The 21995-nt window shown below is 45.3% G+C and overlaps 1 protein-coding gene across 6 annotated transcripts in view; it reads left to right on the top strand.

Moving 5' to 3' along the window:
* Atxn1 (ataxin 1) overlaps nt 1-21995 on the top strand; it is a 421514-nt gene that overhangs the window by 251376 nt on the left and 148143 nt on the right. For all 6 annotated transcript variants that reach the window (XM_023712041.1, XM_023712038.1, XM_023712042.1 and 3 more), the window contains one exon: nt 7042-7169. The gene's annotated coding sequence lies outside the window, so the exon portion shown is untranslated. The remainder of the gene's footprint in view (nt 1-7041; nt 7170-21995) is intronic.

Here is a 21995-nt window from a genome sequence, read left to right on the forward strand (position 1 = left end):
GTCTTCACTTTACTTGTGGGTCCCAAAAAGAAGAAAGAGTTTATCACTGGTTACCATCTCTAAAAGAAGACGCACAGATTTTGTGAGTTCGTTGCAGCCTGTGTGTGGAGATGACACCTATTTTAGGATGAGGAATAGAATGAGGCATACCTTATGGAAAAAGGAATGAAAGCGTTGGGAGTTCCCATCCAAAGAGATTGTTAAAGCCCCACAATAGAGAAAGCTGTAGCATAAATGGGTGAAGGAAAGTCCTGGGGAAGTGGGATTGGAGGTTGCCTTAGGTGGGAAGGCTGGCTGGTGATGTGGAGCAGAAATGTGGCCACTCAGACTGGAAGTGAGTGGCTCAGTGTGGTGAGTTCAGTGTCAAGGAAGGAAGAGGAAAATGAAGTCGGTTGGACAGGCACATTTGGACTCGATTGCGAAGGTCTTCCCTGTCAGACAAGGAAGTTAGAAGATTTCTAGTAAGTCCTAGGAACCAAGGAAGCATGGCCGGAGAAGCTCCAGGATCTGCTCCCCACCTGAAGGAGATGGCGCCTGCAGAGGTGGCTCACAGCGCGTGGAGTGAGGAGACCTCTAGAAGACAGCTTGCAGCCTGCAGTGAGAGGAGTGGGGCTGCGCGAGGTCAATGGCGGGCAGCGGGCACAGGGCAGATGCAGGGTTGCTGGGGCCTGGCAACCAGTGCGCTGGGAGAGAAAGCTGCAGGAGAGGACGGCAGTGCTGTTTGCATGAACAGGGGAGTCAGGAGTATTGGGTTGTGCAGAAGGGGAGGACGTTCTGAGAGACATAATTTATACTACATAGATTCAGGAGCTAGGGCCGGCGGTATAGCTCAGTGGACTAAGTGCTGGCTTAGGTAAGCGCATGGGCCAGGGTTCGATCCCTGGCACCGCATGTCACGCCGGCCCTGCCCTAAGGTGCATTGAGCCAGCGATGGAGTCTGGGTGTTGTGGTACACGCCTGTAATCCCAGCACTCGGGAGGCAGAAATCAGGAGGATCACCCCAAGTCTAAGCTGTGTAGTCAGACCCTGCACACACACACACACACACACACACACACACCCCTACCTTAAAAATAAATAAATTCAGGAGGTTGCTAGGGGAGATCCCAGGGCTTAAGGCAGAGACTTATGAACTGTGTGTCATCAGAAGGACTTTTTAGGGCCAGGAAGATGACTCAGTGGAATAAGCTGTTCCCTGGCAAGCGCAAGGGCCTGAGTTCAATCCCCAGTTCCGAAAAAAAAAAAAAGACTTTTTATAGAAAGAAACAAGAACTGACCCAATAGCCAGGAGAAATTAATGGAAGAAAAAGAAAACAACAAGGCAAAGGAGGGGCAGAGTGATGAGATGAACACCCAGGCTGTACTGTCTCAGAGAAATCAAAATTTTTACCTATTTTGGTTGGAACAGGCCAATAAAATTCACAATGATTCAAGCCCCCCCAACATCTATAAAATTTATTATAACATGTATATTAATTTTTGCTGCATGACAATGTATTATAAATGTTGTGATCTAAAACAACACCCACTTATTATTTCACACTTTCCACCTAGCCAGGTTCTCTGTTCTGGGGTTCAAAAGGCTGAACCAAGTTCACTGAACCGTTTTTCTCTGGAGCTCCTGGTCCTTCGCAAGTTCTCATGGTCATATTTGCAGTGCATTCCATTCCCTGAGGTGGTCACACTCTCTGGGGCCCCTGATATGTTACTGGCTGCAGGCCTGGCACATTGTCAGCTTCTGGAACCTCCTCATTTCCATGCCAGGTGGCTTGTCCCGCTCCTGCTGGGCCTCCACCGGTTTCAGCCTCATTCCTGGTAGAGCCCTTTGAAGGGCTCATCCAGTTAGGTCAGGCCCACCAACTAGAATCTATTTTCATATTATCTAGTTTTGGACAGAAATTATATCTTCAAAAGTCCCTTCACAGAAATAGTACCTGAATTCTTGTGCCAATGAATATCCCGAGAGGGTGTGTGTGTATGCATGCGCGTGTGTGGACTGACAGGACAGTCTTGAGACTGCCTAAGTATTTTGTCTAACCATAACTAAAAGCTCCAGGGGTATTGAGACTGTCTTTTGGCACTGCTCTTTTTCACAGAACACAGAACTTCACTCTCAAATGGCTGGTATTTGCAGTGTGGTGCAAACGGCTCTAGGGAGCATTGCGCCTTGCTGTTCATTAGGTGAGCATACCTGCTTCCTCTCAGCTCCAGCCTCTGGAGAGAAGCCTTTGACTGGCTTGCCTTTGATACATGCCTCACTTGAAAACCAGGCACTCTGACTAGGGGGATACTGTGTATTGTTGGGTCAGGGCTGGGTCCTCTGTTCCCCTTGGAACCAAAGTAAGAAATCCTTCCAGCCCAGATAAAAAAGGAAATGGAGAAGGGGTCATTTGAGAAGGATTTTTCTCAGGCAAAAATTGTAGTCTACTAAACAGTGGCGAAAAAAATTGAAAGCACTCTTGGTAAACTGTATTGGGCATAAGAGGAATTAGTTAGTTTGAGGGCTTCAGGAAAGGTCAGTTGCATTTGGAAGGCAGGAAACTGTCCTGACCTTTACTAAAAAGTAATGGTAGAAATCAAATGCCACGGTCTTAAGTTGTACTTGGTCCAATACCAACTTTGAATACCACACCTTCACCTGCTTGTTGGTGAATGGAAGAAAGGTGACGGTCATTTGGGAACCTAACAGGGTATGAGGAAGGTGCTCCAGGGGTGGCAGTGACTGGGAATATTTGAAAACCAAGGAGAACTTTTTAGTAGGAAGGAAAAGAAGGGATGAGAGAGGCAGAACTGACCAAATAGGTCCTGGAGCCAGTAGGAGAAGTACAGTTGAAAAGCCCAAGTGGAGTAAACATAGAAAGTTTCTTCAAGATTTTACATATACACAGTGAGTTGTGGCTTTTGTTTACTTTGGCCTTTGTCACTTATTTGGAATAGACAGGTATCCTTCCTTCTAGTGTGGCAATGAAATGTATTCACAGATCTCCTACCTCTTGGCTGTGCAGTTGACAAAGCCTTAGAGTGTGGGCACTTGAGGTATGGAGCCCAGAGTAACACTGTCAGCATCACCTGGGAATCACAGGGAAAACAAGTTCTGGGGACCACATCAGACTTTCCAAGTCACAAATCCATGGCTTCATGAATTTGACCCTGTTTCTGATGCCAGTTCCATCCCGTCTCACCTTCATGGAGAAGGAAGTTTCTATGATTGTGGTTTTGGAAAAGCTGTGAGAATCAGAAATCTTGGCTCCCGTGATAAGCCAGTGGAAGGCGGGTATAAGAGCAGGAACAGCAGGAGTTAGGAGGCAGAAGGCACTGCTAACTGCAAATGGAATGACCTGGAGGATTAGAAAAGAGAGGGTGAGGCTGTAATGCATTCTCAGCTTGGGAAGGGATTTCATTTGGACAAGAGGCGTCATGAACGCTCCAAGTCCCAGAGAGTGGAGAAAGGTAAGAGGGGCTTAAACTATAGGTGCTCCAGAGAGATTCCTCCACCATAAAGATTAAGTCCCAGAACAGGTTGGATATGGCTCGTTTAATTTAAATTCAGCCTCTTCCACTAGACACTGCTGGGTACTTACAAAAGAAGGGCATAGCAAGGTTTCTTTCATCAAGGAGCTTATAAACTTTTTGAGCTTTCAAGACTTAAGTTCAGTGAAGTATAAAAAGACAGCATAACAGAGCATTGAATTGAAAGAGACCAAGGTCAAAAGCAATAGAGGCTATACAGTAGCTGAGCAGTTAGGAAGGAAGCTTGGCATGTGTGTCCTTTTCTCCCCTGACGAGAGGATGAAAACTGGTAGCCTGGCATAATTTCCTGGATGGTACACGTTGGCCACATGAAGTCCCTTTTAGCAGTTTCTCCTGTCTGAGTTTGCTAAAGTTTGTCAAAACTACTAGGCTGCGTCAGAGTCACAGTTTGTATTCTGAGATGTTGCTTTTGGAGCATCGTTAGTATTTTGGTTTGCATGAGAAAATTGTAGGAGAGGCAATGTTTTATCCTGGGCATCCTAAATGTAAAGAGGCTCAAAGAGAAGCGTGGTATATCAGTCAAAGGCAGACTTGCAGACTCGCTCTGTTCATGAAGAGGACATGCAGGAGCCTGCCTGAGGACGCCTTGGTTTTGTAGGATGAAGAATGCAAATTACTGATTTTCCTTAGTGGAAGAATTAAATTGAGCTGGATGTGGGATGAGAGGGAACAAGAAAACACTTTATGTGAACACAGATTTTCCATGACTTTTTATTTCTTTGCATCATGCTGCTCCTCTGGGTAAGGAAACAGATCCCTAAACCAAGGCCTGAAAGAGAATGTTGGTACACGCCTCTGTTCAAGTTGGGCATAAATACTGCAGGAAATAATAACAAATATCCTAGGAAAAGGAAAAGCCAGAAATTTGGAACCTAAATCAAGGTACTATTTTTCTTTCAAAAATTTACATGTAATGTGAGCTGTTTGGAGTGGGTTTTCTTAAGTCCAGCTGTGGCAGGCAGGTGGCACAAAAAAAAAGAGTTGCCTTTCAGTTTCCTGTGATGACATCAGGGTACACGGGGGGCCTTAAGAAGCAGAGTCCTCTTCCTTGCTTCATCCAGTATAGTACCTGCATTGAATGCTGATCCCCAGGCTGAAGCTACTAGTGCTTGTTGCTAGGTAGCGGAGTAATCGGAAGAAGGACTACAGCCAAGGTATTGAGGCCAGTTCTTCTGCTTTCTTCTTGATCCTGGAGACCTTGCTGAGATGATCTCGACCCCTCCCAAAAACTGGAACAACAGGAATTAGTTGTAGATCTGACCAGCTGCTCTACTGGCTGCTGCCTTGGAAACCTGATACCCACTAACTGCTCCCTTCCACTTTCTTACTTGTTGCTTTTGTAAAAGAAGGTGGTCCTGTTAGGATTCTAAGTCAAAGTGTTTATTTTTCTTTTGTTCTGCCCATCTGGTTTTGAAATGTCATACGCAGGCTGAAAATTATAAGTGTTGATTTTTTCTTTTAAAGTACCAGTGATGGAACCCTGGAAACATCGAGCTATACCCTAGTCCAGGAGTGGCGAACCTATGACACATGTACTGCAGCTGGCTGTTTGTTGTTATAGAAAGCTCTAGAAGGTTCGCCATTGCTGTCCTTGTCCTTTCTAATTTGAGACAGGCTCTTTCAACATTGTTCAGACTGACTTGGAACTTGTTGAACTTCTTCCCGCCTCAGCTTTCTGAGTTTGTTGGGATTACAGACATGTGCCACCGTGCTAGGCCATGAATCGTTAATGTCTGTCCCTCTTAAGGAGCCTCTGGAGAGCAGGATCCCTCACTGACAATTCACCATTATGAGCCCCCGTTCAGCAACTGGGTGAACATAGTAGTAATAAGTAAAACTTATTTTTCAGTGAATGAATTGATGAGAGAGCACTTGGCAAACTGGATTCACTATAAAATGATTAGATATACAGGAAGTGGGCACTTCCTCCTGTCCTAATTTTGTCTTTTTTAAAATTGCTTTTTGTTGTTGTTAACTTTGAGCTACACTGATCAGTGTTTTGCCAAATCCAGACCAAAGATTTGATGTCATTCACTGTTAATGCTTTTTTTTGAGTGAGTGAGAGAGAGAGAGAGAGAGAGAGAGAGAGAGAGAGAGAGAGAGAGAGAGAGATTTTTCTTGTGGAAATCTCACTTGGCACACCCACAACGCCAATACCACAGCTCCCCCCTGTGTGTAGTGAGTGGGCACTCATGACTGAAAGGAAAGCCTGACGGCCCTTTTGGCTGACTGCGGTAGAAGCAAGTGGCTGCTTGGTGCAGCCCTTGGAGTGTGTGGCTTCTGTCCTTCCCCAAAGCTGCTCTCTTGGCTTCCTGACCCTCAGATGTGCTCCTCAAGGGTGTGCGAGCCAGAATCCCTTGATGATTCTTGACAGCTATTCTGGGTTTGTCTTGGGGCGGGGGTGGAGGGGTGAAAATCAAAGCCAGGTGTGGAAAATATTCATAATGAGCCTAAGCATCAGTCTTTTCACTAAATGCAACAAACAAACAAAGCACATCCAGTCGTTTTCCAGGGGGGCCCCTGGTATGCCATCTCTTTGTGAGTGTTGTCGCTGGTGGGTGGAAGTGGCGAAGAGCCAAGTGGAAAATTTCACAGCCCTGCAAACACTGAGTGTGCAGAGTACTGGCAGCCCACAATCCGAGGGAGCTGCTTGGCAGGTGCCAAGTGCCCACGCTCCAGGCCGCTGGTGCCTACCTTACACGCTCTCGTCTCCCTAGCTTCCGGGTCCCTGCCATCCCCTCCTTTCTCTCAGGGGCTTCATATGTCTTGGTTCAGTTCTGTTCCCCACCCCACACCCAGGCACAGCAAGCCAGGCAGACCTCTTGGGGCCCCAGGAGTGCCGACTACTGGTCCCTCGCCAAAGCTGGCTATATATTCTGGCTCTGAGCTCAGTAACAAGCTTGTGGCCACTAATAATACTCTGCATTTACATAGTGCCTGCCTTCTTGGGAACTGTCAGTGCTTTGTAAAAGTGACCTTATTGATCAGACGACTGAGGTGTACAAGTGGCCAAAGGTGCTGGTCCTCATTCCCTTGTATGGAAAATGAAATCAAAGGGCTTGGCCTTTTGTTTGTCTTTGTGAACCTGGGGACAGAACCCTGGGGACGGGGGCTGCTCATGCTGTATCACTGAGCTACACCTCCAGCCCTCGGTGGCTTGAGGCTGTTTTGCATATTTTCATTTCAGCCTGAATTTGTATCTGAAGTTTTCCAGAATTGGCGTCAATTTTACAGAGGAAGGAAGAAAAAAGAAAGAAAGAAAGAAAGAAAGAAAGAAAGAAAGAAAGAAAGAAGAAAAAAAGAAAAAGAAAAAGTTGATTGTGCTATGTCCCCTGGGCCAGGGGCGGGTGGTTAGGAGAAATACTGAATTTCATTTTCAGGACAGGATACTGAGTCAAGAAGTGGCCTTTGGTGGACTGTCAGCCTAAATACTCATTGACTTTGTTGGAGATAAGGGATTTGTAATGCGTGTATTTCTTTCTTTCTTTTCCCCCCCTGTTCCCATGCTAGGTATTTCTCACTTGTCAGTGAAGAGAAGGAAGAGCACGTCTGAGCGCAGGCGTCCTGCAGCTTCTGTGAGAAGTCTCCATGGTGAACTATAGGCCGCGGCTCCCTGGGAACGGCGCGCAGTGAATGCTGTAAGTTGCCAGCATCCGCAGGGGCCTGCCTGGTACGATCTGTGACTCACCGGCTGGACCAGCCGCGCCTGGGGGATGAAGGGGCATTAGCGCGAGCTCGCGGTGACCGGCCAATTAATTCCTTTTCCTAGAAGCGGTTCTGTTTGTATTTGCCGTGAACCTGCCTTTCTCAGCTTCTGCAGAGCTCTGCTTAGTGTAGACCTCTGGAATCAAAGATTGAAATGTGCTCGTCCCGCTGCCGCTGGAGATGGGACTGTTGCCGCCATAGCAAACGTAGAACCGACTCTTTAGAAGGGGCGACTGCTGCTCTTTTAGGCTGGTGAATAGGTTGAGGATCAGTACTGACATTTCTGCTCAAATGTTGTTATGTGAAGTTTTAAACGGGAGTGGCACTGTTGTGTGTTTTCTTTTTCCTTCCCAGTGTTCAAAATCTTAAGGTACAGAAGCATACACAGTTCTTTTGAGCACTTCTCTTATTCAAGATTAGCCAATTGGACCGGCCAGGTAGCTCAGAGCACTAAAGCGCCTGCTTAGGCAGACACAAGGACCGGGGTTCCATCCCCAGCATGCTGTGCCAGCCCTGTCCCCAGGGCGTGCTGAGATGGCAACTAAGATTGGGCATAGTGGCGCGCACCTCTAATCCCAGTGCTTGGGAGGCTGAAAACAGGAGAATCCCTACGAGTTTGATCTGTGTTATGGGACCCTGTACTAAATACATTTTAAAAAATTAGCCAATTAAGTAACTATCTTTTACCTGTTACGAGGTTAGGATTTTGACATTTGCCAAGTAAGTAGGACTATGGGCTTGCGAGTGGTTCCTGGGAAGTTTTGGTGTCACGCGATTGACAAGATGGCCAAGCACAAGCCTCCAGGAGGTGGGTGGCTGCGAAGCTTGTGGATCTGACCAGCTCTGCTACTTTTTAGAGAACTTTTTTTTTTTTTTTTTTTTTGTCTGCCTGACTGCTGGATTGTGTTTTGGAAAAAAACTTCTGATGAATCTTGTCTAGGAAAGGTGTCACTACAGGAAACGCAGTGTGGTCATTGAACACCTCTCAGGAAAAGGAAATACTATTCCCTTCAAATTTTAGAAGATGAAGGGTCAACATGAGCTAGGTGGCATGTGTATGTGTGTGTGTACGTATTTTATTCACTATGTCTATATAAGGTTTTGACTTCTATGAGAGTACTTTTCCAGTTGTGTATCACCTCCTTTTATGCAGTTGTCCAAAAAATTTAAAAGGTAGATTATACTCAAGAAAAAAAAAAAAAAAAAAAGGTGGGCATGGAAAAGAGAAATTTCCACTGAAATTTTATTTCATGGATTTTAAAAGTTTGTATTAGAATACACACATGTATCCATATTGCCTACAGGTAACATAGTAGTATTAAATGAACTTACTTAAAATTTCTCACAGCCTCGTATCACACAGTGGCAGATCTAATGCATTTGCATCCTGAACCTTTGACCGTATGGGCTCGGAAGTGCACAGCCCCTCACATCAGCGGGCCTGAATTTTATTGCTGGTCTGACCATAAGGTCAGATATATTCACAACATTGGACAAATCACAAATGTCCCCAGAGTGGTATTTGATTAGTTTGTACATCGCTGCATACACCTATTTCCCAAGCAGACAACAGTTTGGCTTCGGGTCCCCGTAACGGGCAGAATATTGTGTGAGCACTTTAAATCTTACTAAAAATGATCTCTTCTTATAAAATTCATCACCATCAATGAATAACCTGGGGCCTTAATTGATTTGGGTGTTAGGCATTTTGCTGGAGATACTGTTCCTCATCAGGTAACTTGTTGGAAGAGCGCTATATCTTAAGGCAGTCTCACCCTGAAAAGCTAATGTCTTACAGAAAACTGTTTTGGGTGCAGGCACCGTTACTATAATCATCCTGAGTTTTGGTTTCAAATCTGCTGGTAGAGTTTTTTTTTTTTTTTTTTTTTTTTTTTTTTTTTTTTTTTTTTTAATGGCTGCTTTGAAATGCCAATGTCAGACATCAGAAGTTACGTGAGGTTTTCAGAAGTTCTGAAGGATAAACTTAAAGATGCCACGTGGCAGAGTTCAAGTAATTACAAAATCCTTCTAGAAGTGGAGTGTGTTGAGAGAAAGAAAGAAAATACCAAATTGCAGTGGGCTCCAAAAGTGCTTTGCTTGAGATGGGAGGGGCCGGGCCTGCCAGTTTCTTCCTACGCTGTACTATCAGTCACGTCTCCGGATCTCGACACATTTTTACAACAGTGTTTACCCTGGTTTCTGCATCTTGGTGCTTCAGGGCTGGTGCTGGGGGGTGGCGGTGTACTAGGGAAGGCAGAGACTTTTGCAGCGTATGTGTGTGCGCATAGATGGCGTGGGGTGGGGGGTGAGTGAGCGTGTGAGTAATGATCGTAGCAGCCATGGGGGTGAGCGGCACTGTCCTCGGGAGGCAACCCAAGCACGTTACTCACTGCATTGACTCCTCTGTGTCTTATTAACTGCCTCTTGGATCTGTCACCATCTCTCTAACAGATGGCCTCTGCCCCTCAGTGTCTGAGACTGGCTCTAAGAAGTACTAGCTTGTACAAGAGAGGAGTGGCAGTGAATGCTGAATGAAGAGCCCGGAGAGCTGGGCTTCCCACATAGGGCAGCACTTAGCTGTGTACCCCTGGGCCTGCAACCCTAGGGATTACCCTGGGATAGGCAGACTGAGGCACGTGAGGTCAGGGACCTACAGTGATTCTTTAATCATGTGATACTCCGAGGTGCAAATCTCCCATGAGACAGATTGGGTTTTCATTGTTATGCTTCAAATCCAAACTGTTCCCCACGAGTCTTCTGTGTTCAGAGGCGGGGCCTGGTTGCAGGAGGTGGTCACTGGGCATGGGACCCAGAAGAGTGTCCTTGTCCTTGGCTTCTCTCTTTGTTCTGTCTCTCTGCTTCCTTGAGCAGTGTCCTGTACCAGACCCTGGACCCATGCTGATCCTGCATGGAGGCAGCCAATGTGACAGAACTAAACTCTCTGAAACCATAAGTCAAAATAAGCCCCTCTGTCTTTGCAATTGAGGGTGTCAAGTTTTTTGCTCCTCAAATGGGAAAGTGACTAATACCCATCGTTGACCCTGAAAATCAGTGATTCTGCACAGCCTCATTTACAATTGCTTTAATATGTGAAGGGTACCCTATGGTAAAAAAGAAAAATTACAGCTGTCACCCATGGAATGCTTTCCAGAAGACCCTCCCAGGATCTATGTGATAATTCAGAAGGTATCTATTTGAAAGCCTCCTGATAATATAGTTTTAGTCACATATATTTAGGGCCCACACCCATTAGCCATGTTGAAATATGAAAGAGGAGCCATCTTGGTTTTATTTTGCAGTACTGGAGATCAAGCCCAGGGCCCTGCCCATGGTAGGCAGGAACCCCATTGCTGAGTTATGCTACCACCCAGGAGCCACTTGGAAACTTAGCTTTTGTAAAACTTCCTCTGATACTGTTTAGTAGCTGACCCAGAAGCTCATGATCTATATTTTTTGTTTAAGCTTCTCTGCTGCCCTAAGTGGGACTTCTCAAATATTGTGGTTTGTGTCTAGATGTCCTCGAAAATTCTCATGCAGTGCTGGGTGCTTCCTGTTCAGAAGTGGCTGGATCTAGCATGTGTGACATTGGTATTAATTCGAGGTGCACTGCTAGGATCCAGGGTGCTAGGATTAAGGGTGTGAATGCTACTTATCCTCAGTAGCCCGGAAAAGATAGAAGGGATAGAAGAGCTGTAGTCACCCCTTTCTTGTTTTGCTAGCTTCAATCTACTATGACGTGTCTCTCTTTTTCATTTCATTTTATTTTTTTGTACTGAGAATCAAACTTGGGACCTTATGCTTGCCAGGTGGGCACTTGTGCCACTGAGCTATATCCCCAGCTTCTCTTCTTTGATGCCTGCCTGCTATCCACACTGCCTGAGTGAAAGCCTTCACTACATGATTGGCTGGTTCCATTGAGTATGAGCTAAATAAACCTTTTCTTTTTTAACTGCAGGGCTCAGGTACTCTGTCTCAGCAATGAGAAAAGTAATGAAGACACCAAGTTGCCCTGTCAAAGCAGCATAGGCTGCTCTGTGGGAGGTGGCATTCACCCCACTCCTCTCCAATCCTGTAGCCTTTTTCCTTTTAAGTACTTCACAGGTCATCTGCTTCTTTGTTAGTTATCAGTCTCCAAAATGGACTGTGTGCACCACAAGAGCAGGGATGGCTTGGATTATTCCCTAGGGAATCCCAGCATCTGAAGTCTCGCTTGGCCCTGGCAGGCTCTGGGTGGGTACGCATTCCTTGAGGAACTGTCCCTAGGCTTCTCCTGTGTGGGGCTCAATGGTGAGGAACAGGAACGTGAAGTCCAGCCTGGTGTGAGGGTTGTTTGAACCTGACAGCAGCTTGAAAGGATAAAGAATGCCTCAGAGAGTGTGGTCTGTTCTGTTTTCCTTAGAAGTAAATGCTAAATGTCTCTCCTGTGTAAGTAAATGTGAAGGAGAACACCATTTGTTTAAAGAAGTTTTATAGTGCTATCAATAGAGTTTGGGGATTTTCTGATACTTTTTAAAACAAAATTCTGCACTGTGCATTTCCTCCTCTTTTCATCTGAGTGGTTTGTGGTTTGTTTGTGAGAAGAGCAGGGGTGTTCTGAGGATGGGGTGCTTTTGTCTCTTATTCTTTTGTGACTATTTGTATTCCCGCTTTGTCCCAAAGTAGGGCTGCAGAAACAGACCAGCACGCAGCTGGGTGGCTGCCATCCGAGCACAACTAAAAATGGAGAAATGGTGCACAGGTACAAAAGAAGCCCAACTCTGCAGGGTGGTGCAGAGGGAAGTGGGCAAAAGCCTTGGTAGGGCAGCATTACGCCGTGGCGCTCCTGGGGATGGTGACAGTAGTGTGCTGGGAATTTGGTGCGCTTCTTGGCCCTCTTTGCAGTGTAACTGCCCTGAGTGCAGGAGGTAGGTTATCCCCAGGAAGAAATAGATGAAAACAAGCGATGCTCTGCCTGTTGAGCCAGCACTGTGCTGGCTGTCTTCGTGCTTCTTGAAATGGATGCCTGGGCTCCAGAGCCAGGGAATTTCACACCCACATTCTAATAGGAGCAACTGAGAACTTTCCTGTGTGTCTGTCAATCTGTACCTTTCACATTTGCCATTTGCCAAGGCCAAGTTCTGTGGTGTTATCACTAAAAGGTCTTAAGTGCTCAGGAGGGAAGGGAGTCTACTGTCAGATAAATGAAGGAAACAGTCTCCAGGTACCAACTGTCCTGGCCTCTCAGAGCACTTCGAGAAGGCAAAGAGGCTCCAACCAAGAACTTTCCACACAAGTACTCTGGGTATTGTTGTATAGTCACAAATCCAGGGGGTTTCCTGCCTTACCTATTTGTCTTCCCTTCTCACACTCCCTCAAGTCACTTCTTATTCATAGCCTTGCTACTTCCTGCCTATCACTCAGCCTTGTAGATGAGGTGGGGCCAGAACCCTTGGCGGGGCCTTTTATGAGCCACTACTTCTTAGAGCAGATGTCTGTGCTGCTTCCTGAGTCGCTGGCCAAGTGTTGCCCATCCAGGCACACCCTTTTCCTCTTTGCCATCTTCCTCAAGAGCCCAGTATCCCAGAGAGCTGAGGGAAGAGGCCTAGAACACCTAGAACTTATAGAAGAAACAGAGTTTATGGGTCTTCTACCAAATAAGTGTCCTATGGAGGAAAATTCCTGGGTAGGCTATTTTCTAAATGAATAATATTGAGGTAAAAGATTGGTGTCCTGTTGAAATTTAGAGTTTACTGTGTAAAAAATGTTTATTAAAATACAGCGGTGTGCCAAGATGGGCTTCTGTCTGGGAGGAATGAGTTGCTGAGACATCCATACTGACAGTCCTGAGATTTTACTCTAGGAGGGCATTATGGGAAATGCACTCTTAGCGAAGTCCGGTGTGCCCAAGGGGATGATGGGTGAGATTCCTCTAGGCTGGGAACTCAGGAAGGCCCTGAGGACTGCTAAACTGATGAATGAGGCCTCCTTGCAGACACACGATTTAACACACCATATGTGTGTGTTTAGAAAAGGGAGGGAAGCTTTGAGAAAGTGAGAATTGGTGTCTTATTTAACTTCCTCTGTGTTGGGCACAAGAGACCACAGAGCCAGAAATTTCTTTCCATCACAAATTAATGTGGTTTTGCCACTGACGAAGACAGCACAGGGTTTTGTAGGATGCAGGCGCCATTTGCTTTAGGATTATTTTCCACCTTCACATGTACAACTTGAAGCAAGAACAGAGGCTAAGTAAGGACAGTGATGCCTCTGTGGTAGTAAGCGTAGCATTTCTGACTGGGCTTTGGACAGAAACACCACCTCACACTAAAAATGTGTTCTTCATGTTCTTTGAAGTATTCAGTGTTCAAAAATCAGTACTTTTTTGAATAAGAAGGGGAGGAGCAGGCCGAGTGGTGAGACATCCCTAGAAAGAACTGTTACGCCACCCCGTGTACTTCCAGCTACAAATCAAATAATCCCCATAGTTAAGGTATCTCATAAGTCAGTCTGTTCTGTCACCTGCATAGAAATATTACTAATGGATTTCACTTCTCACAGAACCTATTGCCCAGTAGTGCTTTAGTGATTTTCATCTTTCCTCTGAAAGATTATGTTTTTCCTTTGCTTTCTTCACAGGAAAGATGAGGTACAGATTATAAAGAAATGGTGTTGTGTAGTATTTAAGCCAAAACAAATTCTGTTCTTACCAGAAAATAAATTGCTCCATAGCGCTATTTTTAAGGGGCAAATGAAAAGACAATTTCACTTTTAAAATTATCCACATCTTTTACTTTCTTAAAACAACCGGTTTTCATACTAGAAAATGACTTCACCAGTACCCCAGTGTACGTTCACAGTAAGCATCCAGGGGTAGCTGGGTAATAAATTATTTAAAAAAATTAACTCATCTTCTGTCTGTCTTGAGAATATGCTAATCTTTTTCAGACACCTAAGTGAGTGTATCACTTAATTCAGGAAAAGCAGTTTTCAATAAGTATAAAACACATTTTAGGTAACGCAACAAAATTAGCTGTTTGAAATCTGTGTATTTCTTAAACAGGTTCGGTAGACGCTCCCAAAATGGAAATCTGTTTTCAGAATCCTTCTTTTTATATTTTTATCAGTGCATGTTTGCAGTGTGTGATTCCACTCCCCACGGGAGGCTGTACAAGTACACAGCACATCTTCCGTCCCTTTCGTCTCCTGCCCCTCCCTTCCCCCTTTCTCTGCCTCTTGGTCCCTTTCTCTTTTGGGAAGGATCTCACTCCCTACATCCTAACTTGAGAGTTGGCTTTTGCAATCATTTTCTTGGGCCACTAACCCATCTTCTGCTTCTAATTCCACTTTAATACATTTACATCCAAGGTCTGTGACCATCCCTGGCTTCTGGCCTTGGGCACCTGCCCCTAGGTTATGTGGTGCTGGGGGTGCTGGTGTGGGGTGCTGCAGGGCTACCAGTCCAGTTACTGCTCTGGGGTGTTGCCTGTTCATGTTTTTTCCTGTGGTACTGGGGCTTTAACCCAGGGCCTTTGTCCTGAGCTATATCCCTAACCCTTTTGAATTTATTTATTTTTTATTTTGAGAAAAAGTCTAGCTTAATTATTAAGTTGCTCAGGCTGGGTTTGAACTTTCAGTCCTCCTGCCTCAGCCTCCCAGAGTACGCTGATTACGTGCAGGCACCACCACGTGTGGCTTGGTGTTAACTTGTTTCAGTCTGAGCAACAGACATCCTAGCTGACATGGGGACTCCTTATTTTGTGCATCTAGAAGTAATGCTTTTGCTGAAATAGTTTCTAAAGTAACCATTACGATGTTCTTCATTTCACTTTGCCCTTTTTCTCCTCAACCCTTTGTAGCTTGCATGGAATTGAATAATTACAATTTCTAGGATTAAAATCCAAGACTTTGATAGGCAGTCTTAATGCCTGGGGCTCCTACGAGTTGGTACCTGTTCTAAAGCATTATAAAACTTGCCCACAGAACAAAGAGAAGTAGCCACAAAGATTGTTCTCTTCTGCTCCCATAGAAAGCCCTAGTTTTCCATTTGCCTTAGCCTCTTCTTTGTTCCCCGCGAAATGAGGGTATAAAATGCTATTGTGCAGAAAGGGGACAGCTATTGCTTGTACAAACAGATTTTTCTTCTCTTTGGCATCCTTAGCTGCTCTGCCTGGTTGGGGCTGCTGTCACGTGTCTTCTCATGAACAACTTCCCCCCAACCTTCAATAAAATTAAGGTTATTGCTTAATCCCTTGGTAACGACTTATCTACTGATTCCTATAATTCAGAAGAGGATTGTGTGGCATCAGTGTTAAGCTAGTCTCTTGTCTCTTTTCTGTGGCCACCACCTCAAGCATGAGGGCAACATTCCTAGTGAGCACCAGCCCTGGGTTATGTTGCTCCGTCCCCCTCTCTGTGGGGCAGTGGAGCTGCCATTTGGTCGGTATCTCGTTGCTGCTCACTGGAGTTAGCAGTTCAGGCTCCGAGCACCATCGTCAATCTGATTCTGTCCCCCAGCCATGACACCAGTTGTCCTAGCAACCTCCTGGCTGGCACTTCCCGAAGGCAAGCGAGGGCGTGGCAGTGGAAGTGGGTGGCCTCGAGAGGGTCTGAAGGGAGTTGGCAGTCACCATTCTCAGATTTCCCTCATCCGGGCAGGACTCCAGGAGAGGATGTCGTTAGTAAGGATCAGGGAGCACATGCTCCTTCTGGTACAGACACATCCCACAGAGAGCAACTAATTAGTGGATCATCCAGGCAGAGTGTGAGCATGCTGGGCAGGATATTCGGTGATCGCAGTACATTTGCTGGTATCAGTTTTTCTTATGAATTAATGTTAATGTTCTGGTTGTTCATCTGCATTGGCATTCAGAGTTGGAGACACGAGTCGATGCTGGGAAGAAATCACAGGTCAAGAAGGGGAAGATGGAGGGAAACACATCAGCCCATCTTGGCTCATTTTCTCATTGATGGATCAGGCCTGAAGGCACCCAGTATAAGGAGAACATTCTTTACAAGGCTCTAGTAACTGATACCTGCACCCATCGTGTAAGCAGAACCGAAGCTGTCCCTCCATGCCATGTTGAGCCTCCAAATGGCTTCTGCTGCTTTCTGGTTTGGACCCAAATGAAATAGAAATACCACGGATGGTATGAGCCTATCTGGCCTTACCTAGAGTAAGTCTAAAATTGGGCAGTGGTCAGGTGACACTGACTGTCTTGGCAATTTTGTCCCGTAGCCACTTCATTACCATCATCCCTACAGTGGGTTTGGCTGACACATCCCCAGGAATACTTGTGTCTATGAAGGCTGTAGATGTTGACATTTTTTCCTCAAAGAAACACTCAGCAAGTTCCCTCTTTCTCAGTGCCTCCATTTTCTTTTGTTTAAAATGAGACAGTTACCACTGACACTTTACTGTGTCAGAGCTCAAGGTATTGGTTCACAGAAATGAATTTTGGAATAATCTCTTCACTCAGATTCCAGATCTGCATTCATTAGCTGTGTGCTCTTGGGAATATTGTCCCAATTCGCTGAGTCTAATTTGCCTCGTCTGTGAAATAGACATGACCAGACCTATCCTGAAAAGAGTGTAGAGAGACTTAAATAAGATCAGCGTGTGATAGCCCAGTGATTGCTTGGTAATGCCTAGGGTAGCTGTGATGACGTCAGGATGATAAATCTCTCCAAATTTATAGTGATCTGGTGCTGAAATGAGCAGGTGAGCAGTTGAAATTTGCTAGAGTTACAGAGACATTTTCTGTATAATAGACTTGTCACCAATTGTCATTGTCATTCCACTGAAAGTGATTCGGTGATATATTATACAGACCATCTGCGTCTTAGGCATGTAAGGTAATTATGACAGTGAAAGCGATAATATTTGCCCAAATTACTCACATGCATACATTGAGGACCTTTGGAATTTTAGGTGAACTTTTTAGTATAAGTCAAACTGAAAGCCACTGAGTTTGGAAGATACTATGGTTTTGTCTACAAAAAGACAAGGGAGATTCCCAAGGGCTATTGATATGAGTGGAACTCTTAAGAAAGAAAGGCACTAAAGTATATTGTGATGTGCTTACCACATCTAGATGGTGATAGGTAAGAATTCTTTAGTCTAATTCTTTGAAATTGGAGACAGAACAAAGCTTGAAGATAGGTGCTTGCACCGTCTACTTCTTCAGCAAATTGTTCCTGGGGGTGTCTGCCAAGGCAGACATGCATAGAACTAAAGGAGCTTTCACTCACCGGGGCAGAGATGAGGAAGTAGATAACTTTTTTATTCTATGCCCATGCTGTTCCAGCGGTACCCACAAGATGCCATGAGTGCTGACCAGGGTAGTACTTTCTGGGATCAGGGAAGCCTTCCTCCTCAGACCGGAAGGATGAGTAGTTGTAAAACAAAGAGGGTGTATCAGTTAGTTTATACTGTGTGACAAGTCATCCCGGCATTTAGTGTTTTAAAACAACAGACATACGTGTTGTATTATAATTCTCTGGGTCCTGTGGTCTGACCAACCTTGCCTGAGAAACAGTGCGGCCACAGCAGAAGTCGTGGCCCTCACAGATTAGTGAAAGGCCTCACCCATGTGGTTGTGGAAAGATGAATTGGCTTGAGGGACAGGGAGCTTCAGTCTGGAAGGCTGATCTGCTCCACACAGTTCTGTATCCCACAGAGCTTCTTCCCAGCAAGCGCTTATCCTACTGAGCTAGCTCCCTGGACCCCCATCACAATCTTACGGTTCCCAAGAGCAGCAAGAGAGGGGAGAGCCTGGTGTGCAAGTGTTTGTCCACACTTACTTACAATATTTGCTCTTTTTTTTTTTTTTTTTTTTTGACCAGAGCAAATTGTCTCACATGTTCTATCCAAGGGGTCAGAAGGACAATATGTACAAAGCTCAGACGTAAGACAGGGCACAGTGTGTTGGAAAACCACAGGTATCTCAGGGTTCCTAGGGTAGATGGTGCTGGCCATGGAGTAGCCTTTCTATAAACTCTGCTGAGGAGTCTGAAGTTTATCTTGACAACAAGAAAACAAGTTATCGTATGATCTCAAGCGTGTTATTGACATGATCGCTGAGATGCATAGACACACAGTGAGATGGCAGAAGCCTCGGGAGACTTGAACTGAGACAATTCGGGGAAGTTTCCAAAGAGATCTCCCCAGGAAATCTGAGGAAAAGATGACTGAGAAGAGTGGCGCAGAACTAATGAGTGCTTTTGAAACAGTGTGGCCAAATAGACATTGTGGCCCCCACAGATTAGTGAAACGAAGAGTGAGGTCCTGAGCACTCTGCTTGGAGTTGGGTGGCGGAACTCGGAACCTTGACCTCCAGTGGTGGCACGTTTCTGCTCTGTGGGTCCTACCAGATTGGATTATGAATTCCAAGTTATACCTGCAGAGGTGCTGATTCACCACAATCTCTGACAGTGCCTGCTCCTTATACAGACATTACAATCTCACCTCTCACCACAGCCAAAGACTCTGTTCTTTCCCATCCAGTTCCGCCCATGACCTCAAACTGGACAGGTGCTCTCGGGACCTGGTGGCTCTGGAAAGATGCATTGTAACCTTACCAGGACCAGTGCTTGCCCGCTAATTTCCAGGTCTGACTTTTTACCTACCAAGTCTAACTCTGTAAAACTATGAAAATAGAAGTGGCTGTTTCATTTCACTAAACGCAAGGCACTGAGAGTGAGAACTTGTGGTTTTCACCAGGACGGTTGGGGACTGGTTTGCTGTCCTGAAAGGGTGTGATATCAGGTGGGAACTGCAGGGTACTTTTTACCCTCTGAGTTGTAACCCACATGGTAAAAGTGCTTTTGTAGAGAATGAGCAGAAACTTCAAAATGTGTGTTAGCCTGATGATAATTTATCACATTTTCTCCACTAGAGAGGAATATAGAAGAGTCTAAGCAGGATTGCGCAGGCTTCTGGAGGTGGCTTCTTATGTCTGTTTTCTTTCTCCTTTGTCCCCTAATCAAACATTGACAATAAATGGGACTCTAGAAAGCAAAGGTGAAGAAGAAGAAAAGCAAAGAAGCCGGGCCGAGTCTGCTTAGAGCAGGCAGACCACTTGGTCACTCAGATGTCTTCTCATCTTCAAGCTTGGCCTTTTATGAAAATCAGTTTCTTGTGAGATGGACACCTGGCCAGACAGCTCTTTGTCTTGTGGTCCTGGGTGGGAATGCTCCATCAGTTCTGTTAAGCTCATCCACGGGTCCTGCTGAGTCCATCTCGGGCTGGTGGCTCAGCCCCTCCGATCCGATACGTTATCACCAGGCACCTAACTGAATGGGATGCACTGCCTGGGGCAGGAGGAAAATTAGAAAAGAACCCAGGGCCCCATCAGAGCCTACAGGCATTTGTTTACTGCCGAGAAACATAGCAAGCATTTTAGACATTTTTATTGGAGAGTCTTAGTTAAATAATTATGTGGAGGACTGATAAAGAAATGTGCGATAGGGGACCTCATCATTCCAAGTGCCCAAATTTGGCAAGAGATTTGTGCTCATATGAAATGGAAAGGAAAACATGGTATGTTTTGGAATTCCTGATTCTGCTTATTTGCTTTAATAGCAGATCGCCACATGAACACTGACTCATTGCATTCTATACTGAAAGGGAGATACGGGTGGCTCTGCTCAGTCTGGCCTGGCTTATGGAGCAGAGGGTGGAACCAGCGCCAGCTGGAGGATGCGCTCCATACCCTCAGCGACTGGCGCCATCTCCCGCTCCACATTTTCCTTCCTGCAGACACGCGTGACCTTATGTGACTTTTGCATAAAATATTAGTGAAAATAACACACTGATCTTTATAAATACGTAGCCAATCTGTTCAGAGGATACAGAGTATAGAGGAGGAAAATAGAACCTTATTTTTGGAAATAGGGTGGAGCTGCAGGTGTGTAGAGCCCACCACCTGCGTGTTATTTTCACCGAGTTTGCCGGCCTTTCTTGTTCACCCGTGCGTTCTGTGTTCTGTGAAGCACTGGAACCACATTACAGGGAAAGCCACACCATGATCCTCCTGTTACTTAATGTGTGCCTTTCGAAAATTTGTGATCCATGGATGCAACATTTTTCAGAGCTGCTCTTGATGGCCTCCTTTATTAATACATGGGCACAGACACTGTAATTCACGGTATGAGAGTTGCTGCTAAGCTCGATCGTAGCTCTTAAGGATTCTGAGCTCCTTCTGGGAGAAGATGGGCTGTGCTGCTTCGGGTGAATGTTGCCTTCCCACCCTTTTATGAAGATCCTCTGACACAACAGTAACCAGGGGCTCTCCCTCTGCCTCTTCTCCCCCCACACACACACATATACTTGTGTGTGTGTGTGTGTGTGTGTGTGTTACTTTCATGTGTGCATACCCTCGACATTGTCTGCCGAATGCTGCCCAGCTGCAGTGTGGTGGGATGACTCCAGCAAACATGCAAACCTTGCATCCCAGTGGCACTCTGTAGACACTGTGGTGTGAGCTCAAGGTCGTAGCTGTGGGCTCTCCTCTCTGCTGATCTTGACATTAGGACCCTTCTGATCTAATATGATTATGTGTCTTATCTATTCTGTCACTTGCATATCTAGATTTCTTCAAGCCTAATTACTCACCATACCAAAGTCAGACATGCCAAGCCTAAGGTATTTATATTTATTTATTCCATCTCAGTCTTAAATTACTCACCTATTTCAGTTCATGCAACTGAAAGTTCAAAATTAGTTTCTGTGATGAAATTACATTGTCAGGGCTGGAAATTATTTAGTGGAAAAACGTGTTCATCTTTGGAGTGAATCCTTTCGACTTTTGAGTTGTGATTTGTTTTTCTTATTATTGCTAAGAGACTTTCAGACGCAAGAGAAGATGTTGGGACGAGAATGCAGAGCAAGAGTGACATGAAAACCTGTAATGAGAGGTCATCATATGGGGGAAATTCAGAGCAGGTGCAGTTTATTTTCAGTGGCGCCTTTCGAGCCTTCTAGTCCCTGGTCCCCCTCTTTTTTTCTCCCAGTCTGGTCAAATTTTGCTCCTCTCCCAAACGCCCCTCTTCGGTCCCTGCACCTTGACTGGCCTGTAGGAAAAACAGTCTACTAAAGGCCCTTGCATCAATCAGGCAGGACAGAAACAAAAAAAACATAGACCTTAGCCAGGGTAATCACATTTTGCAAGAGGTGGGGAGATGGAAGGATTGGCACTTTTTTAAAATAGTAAAATTTCAACCAGTCCTGAAGGCTACCTTTGAGTATTGTTTCTTCAAATACTGTTAGAAACCAACCATGTCCCTAGCCAATACATGCTGTCCGTTCTGACCTCTGTCTAATAACTTTCAGTATCAAATAACTAGCAATAAAAATCAAGTAAGTTTCAAAAGCAGCACACCTCACCGACTTACTTTGTTTTTCCAGCTTTTTGTGCCAAAATACACATTATGACAGTTACTCTCTCCGTCCTGTTTAGGTGTACAGTGCAGACCATTCGTCTCTCCACCTGCAGATGTCTTCTTATAAAATTGCATTTAGATCCACACAACAGCAGCCCCACCCCTTCTCTCCACCACCATCCCCTGGCAACAGCTATTCCACTCCCCATCTCTCTAATTTTAACTAAATCTCTCTCATGAGGTGAATCAGACACCATTTATTGTTTCATGGCTGGGCCCATTTCACTTAGCATAATGTATTCCAGTTTCATTGTGGTATATGTCAGGATTTCTTTCTTTTGTAAGGCTGCATATTATGCCTTTGCATGACTGGAATGCAGTCTCCCCGTCTGCTCACCCAT

The sequence above is a fragment of the Octodon degus genome, unplaced genomic scaffold, assembly GCF_000260255.1.
Source record: "Octodon degus isolate 3935 unplaced genomic scaffold, OctDeg1.0 scaffold00023, whole genome shotgun sequence".
Taxonomy (NCBI): Eukaryota; Metazoa; Chordata; class Mammalia; order Rodentia; family Octodontidae; genus Octodon; species Octodon degus.